Below are 5,860 nucleotides of genomic sequence, written 5' to 3' on the forward strand. Positions count from 1 at the left end.
CAGAGAGTGGCCGGTGTGGCGCGTGGTGGATGGCCCACAGCTACACCGTCTTTGGGGTTGTCCACCCCTGCAGCTTGTTGCTCTTTCATGCTGACTGACCTTTGTCCTTGTTTTTGGTTTTGTTTTGGATACTTTTAATGAGACCGGTTTCTTTAGCTCTCCTGTCTGTTCATGTCTCCTAGACACCCATACGCTCTCCTGAGCATGGGGCATGTGACACTGGCCCCCGTGCTCGGTGGAATACAGTAGATGGTTAAGATGACAGATCAGGTGGCTTGGTCTAACTCTGGGACGGGAGGTTTGGCAGTCTCCAAGCGGGCAGCCTTGGGGAAGGCCAGCAAGGACAGAAGCATGCGTTTCTGTGCTTGTCCAGTGTCGACCAGGCCTTGATCCCCAGGCAGTGTAAATGGCACCTGGATGTCCTTCACACTCCCACTGCAGTTAGATAACTGACCATAACTAGCACAATGCCCCCTGGAAGCCACTTAGCTGTCACCTGGACCAGTGGACTCCAAGTTTTGAAAGATAGTCTGTCAAAATGAATCAAGAAAGAGATTTTCTACTCTTAAAAGATGCTTTGTGTTCCAGAGTTCTGAGGAACAGTAGAGAGATTTGAGGTGATGCCATTCTAACCCCAGTGAATCTATGTGGGATTTGGTTAGCGAGTGCACCCTTTATTACAGGGCAATATATGGCCGCATAGTTCTCCCAGTGTTAGAATGCCAACCAGAGCTACCACCCACTATTACTATACCCTAAGGTCCAGTGAACACACGTGTGACTGCTTGGGGGACGCATGAACAAATGTCTACTGACCCCAGATAGGGCACTGGACACACACCACACAAACAATTGCATTGACTAGATTAATGAACCAGTGATTTTTCTTGGGGGTTTCTTGAAGAAATATGGGTGAGGACTTAGTTACAAAAGCATGGGTGACTCGATTCATCGTGGAAAAGCCCACCGAGCATGGTGACAGCTTAAAGATAGTGGGATCCCTGGAGCCCCGTGAAGCGTTCGCAATACAGCCACTCTCTCCTAGTGGCTGTTTCTGCTCCTACAGCCTTGGAGCAGGGTCTTGGGACTCTTTTTCTGGGATTCCCGAGGACTGAGGGACCTACAGAGAAGGGAAGTTTCAGAGGTTTGGAGGAGATAACGGAATAACTCCTTTTTGAGGAGGGAATGGGAGGGGCCGCTAGACCGTAGGCAGGGTGGGAGGGCCTTGGAGGAGAGGTAACAGGAAGGAGAGCTAGGAGAGTGGAAGGCCTCGTGGGAAGACATCTCTACTGAGAGAATTCACCAAGGCAGGCACTCAAGGCACTCACATCTTGACACTGGAGCTCACTTGAATATGTTTCATTAAAAAATTAATCTTGGTAGGATGTGAATACCACACTTACCACTAGTCACTTTTTTTAAAATTTATTTTTAAAACAATCTCATCTTACATACTAATCCCAGTTCCCTCTCCATCCCTTCCTCCCACTCCCCAACCTTCTCCCCACATCACCAGTCATTTTTAGGTTGAGTTGTTACTCAGAGCCATTAAGTGCATTCATGTCGATACGGCCATGGCCACCGTCCTCCTCCAAAACCTTTTCTTCACAGCAGACTGAAACTGTTCTCAAGTGAGTAACTTCTTCCTACTTCCGTCCTCCCTGGGCCCTGGAAATCACCATTCCGCCTCCATCCCTGTGACAGACACCATGCGGCATTTCTCATTTTATGACCACCACGGTTCCCTCCAGGGTCATCCTTGAGACGCACTTTTTCTTAGTTTCATCATTATCGCCGGTCTGTCTCTCTCTTCCTTTTCTTCCTCTTTATGTTTCTCCCCTCTTTTCATAGGCACACCGAGAGGAGCAAGCGTGCTTCCGAATGCCCTCACAGTTATGAGCTCACCGAGGTTCCCTCTAGCCGCATGCTTGTAATATTTTGCCTTTTCAGCTTCTCTTTGCACCATGGGAACCGTAACTCCCCACAGAGGGTTTGTTGGTTCAAGTACAGTAAGGTATTTGTTGCTCCTAAGAGATGTTGTTGAGTCTGTCTCCTTTCCTTGCATCGGTCTTTGTTTCTGCTGGATTCCTGGAAATCTCCAGCAATACTGGAGGACCTAGAGGCCGGGCAGGCTAATGGGACTCGGGCTTTCTTGTGGGGAGCCTGGGACACAGTGCCTGCCCAGTGGGTTCCGGACACTCCAGGTAGCCCATCTATGCACGGTGGTAACAGATCTGCCTGTATGGCATTCAGGTAGTGCAAGTTTGACATTTACCCTCTGGCTACTTCCCTCTGAAAGGTTCAGGGAGACAGTGGCTGAGGCTGTGTCAGGAGCAGGAGACATTGCCCCTGTCTCCTCTAAGAGGTTCCTCCACACCCCCTTGCCCACAAATTTTAGGAAAGGTATTTGTTTATTTCATCATTCTGATTATGTTTATGGGTACATTAGTTGAGTCAGTTAAAAAAAAAAAAAGTACAGTCAACTCATGGTCGGAATAAAATACTTTCTGAAAATCCCTGATATTTTTTAACCTGAATTTTCTCTTTCAGTCAGTTCGCCTCACCAACATGCCTTTGCTTGAAATTAAAAGAAAAAAAAAATGTGCTGAAGTGTGAGTGTGCGATGTCAACACCTTGACATTTTTATTAAATAATATTACACAATAAAACACAAAAGGCCCTTCGCTCAAAGGAATGACCACTTCACATGTTAGAACATCTGGCGTGCGCTCTTGCTGAAGGCCATTGCTTCGATGCAAGGTCTGTGAAAACACAGACCCGTAGTTTGAAGATGGAAGAGGCTCGTTCTACAGCAGCGAGCCCCGCTCTCTGTGACAGTGACTCCCCTTTGGTAATTTCAGAGAAGCCATGGTACTTTTGAAAGAGAACAACCTACATGTTCACCCCATCTCGACTATACGTACAGAAGGGTGATGGATTTCACACAGCCTTTCACTGATATCTATAGCAAGCCCACGGGGTCCACACCCCAAGCTGTCTTCTATTACTGCGTTTATAGAACTGGTAATGGCACAAGCTCTATGGCATTGTGGGTGATCAGCCAGTGATTAGGAAGTGAGTCATCGGAGTCTTCCTAAGAATTAATTGGAAAAGAGTGGCCTCAAAGTTTAGTCACGTTCGATGAGTCATCTAGCCTGGAGCTTCCCCACGAGTGTGTCACAAATGAGTTTCAAGTCTACTGGGGTACAGCATCCCCTGTTATCTGCGATTGAGCTGGTTCAGGAATCCCAGTGGGTGACTCAGACTGGATAGTGTTGAACTCAGTACATGCCCCATTTTCATATGTGTGTAACATTTACATATATAATATGTTTAATATATAAATATATATTTTATGTATACATTAGAAGCAGATTAACAACAGTGAGAGCAAAATCAAAGGTTTCTAGCAGTATATACTCTCATAGTACACATGTGAGCATGGACACTACCTTTTCATCCAAACAGCTTATCGTCCTGAAGGCACTGACATGTCAATCTGTGCTGAGCTGACGTGATAATCCCATACCTCAGCTGACTGAGGAGCTAAAACCTCACAGCTCCCCTGCTCACTTGATCTTGGTTCTGGTGAGCAGGAACTTATAGACCTTTGGAAAGAAGTTCTGTCAATTTCACTTTAGGAGACTAAGCTACCTCCAGAGTTCCCTGTAGCAGGGACCCAGAGGCATTGCTGTCTGGGGTAGCGGCGGTGGAGAAAAGCTGAAGAGTAGAATTTGCAGGATGATCTACTCCCACTGAGGATTCTCTCTTCTTGGTTTCAGTCACTGCATTCTGAAACAGTCAAGTGGAAAATCCCCGAAGTAAGGGTTACTAAGTTGTCAAGCTTCCTGCCATTCTTAGTGTGGTAACGGAAGCTTGCACTGCTCTCTTTGTCTAAGGAGTCGGCACTGTAAGTGCTGCCCGCCAGTTAGTCAGACACTCAATAGCTTGAGTCCTTGTAACTCTTACTGCACTTCGTGATGGCTCCAGAGTCATGCTAGTGACTAAGGTTCTTCCGTTAAATATCGTCTCATCAGCCTGAGACGGATCAATACAGAAAGGTGAAAGCTCAGGAGAGACCGTGTTCACCCGACTTTGGTTGCAGTATATTTGTATAAATTGTTCTACTTGACTTCAGGTATTGTTATCAATCTCTCACTGTATCAAATTTTAAGTTAAACTGAATCATAGATATGTTTATATAGGAAAGTATGTATGTCTGTACACACACACACACACACACACACACACACACACACACACAGAGTTTGATATTATTTTTAGTTCCAGACACCCACTGCAGAGTCTGCTTGCCTCTGCCTCCCAAGTGCTGGGATTAAAGGCGTGTGCCATCACCACCTGGCTCGGTGCATATTCTTTTAATCTTGTAGCTCAGATAGTTGAGAGAGTTCATAGAAGGGGCCCTTATGCACATTGGGAGGGAATGCAACGACAATGGAAATCAGCAAGCAAATAACAACAACAAGAACCAAACATGCCTGTAAGGAGTAAGGTTTTTCCGCCCGCTGCTGGTCTTGTCCCGCCGCCGCGCCAGCCCCAAATAACACACAGAGACTCTGTATTTGATGTAATGCTGTTGGCCAGTCACTTGCTTCTTATCGGCTAGCTCTGTCTTAAGTATTAACCCATTTCTGTTAATCTAATATTTCATCTTACCGGGGAGTGGGGCAGGTGTCTGGTCTCCTCAGCCTCTCCATCTTGACTCCTCCTTCCTACTTCCTCTTTCCTCCTTGTCTCCTAGTCCCACCTGTCTTGCTTTCCTATTGGCCAACAGGGCTTTATTCATTAACCAGTATGAGAAACATATTTACAGAATGGCGTCTCCCATCACCATGGCAGTAGAAAGGGACCTCCACAGGGTGTGGTGTGGGGAATAAGAGGGTTAAGATGGGGGATTCTCTTAGATATACAACATGTGTGACATAGACTCACGATAGGGAGTATTTTCAGGACGGCAAGCAGGCAGAGGAGGGGAGACAGAAGATGGTTCCAGACGGAGAATGTGAGCAAAGTTTGAGGATATGCGTGTATGGAAGTGTAAAACTCGTTATTTTGTTTGCTAACCTAAAATTAGTTTTAAAAACCTATTTCAGCAATTAGACACGTAGCAAGATGCCTAAGATGAAGAAGTCAGAGTGTGGAGACAATCAGAGGGTAAAGTTACTGTGTGCAAGCCTGAGTGCACCCCAGGCCCCCTGCAGGGTGCAGAGAGAGAACTGAGTGCACAGCTGTCCAGTGACCACACACGCACACACACACACACACACACACTCACACTCTCTTACACACACTCTCTCACACACACGCACACGCGCGCACACACACACACACACTCACACTCTCTCACACACACGCACATGCGCACACACACACACACACTCACACTCTCTTACACACACTCTCTCACACACACACGCACACGCGCGCACACACACACACTCACACTCTCTCTCACACACACACAGACACACACACACACACGAAGTGTAAAGCTCACACCAAACGGTTGCCACTTTCTGTGCTCAGCAAATCCCACGCCATTTTCCATTCATGTTGGACATTTCTGCTAATTTTTTACCAGCACAGTAGGATGATGATGCAGCAGAAAACACTTGAAATACAGTTTGACAGGTCATGGCTCAGTGTATCCGAGTGTACCAGGAGCTGATTTTATTCAGTGTCCATGAGAAAGAGGGGCCGTGTATTTAATAGTTATCACACAAGAGCAGGGTGTGTGATTCCTGCTTACTGGGCCAGCGGGAGGGGCCTGGTGCAGAGCTACAGGATGCCTCTGCTGCTGTGTGCAGCTCTGACCCGGAGGTAGGGCTGAGAAGGGCAA

This window comes from Phodopus roborovskii, unplaced genomic scaffold (assembly GCF_943737965.1).
Source record: "Phodopus roborovskii unplaced genomic scaffold, PHOROB, whole genome shotgun sequence".
Classification (NCBI taxonomy): domain Eukaryota; kingdom Metazoa; phylum Chordata; class Mammalia; order Rodentia; family Cricetidae; genus Phodopus; species Phodopus roborovskii.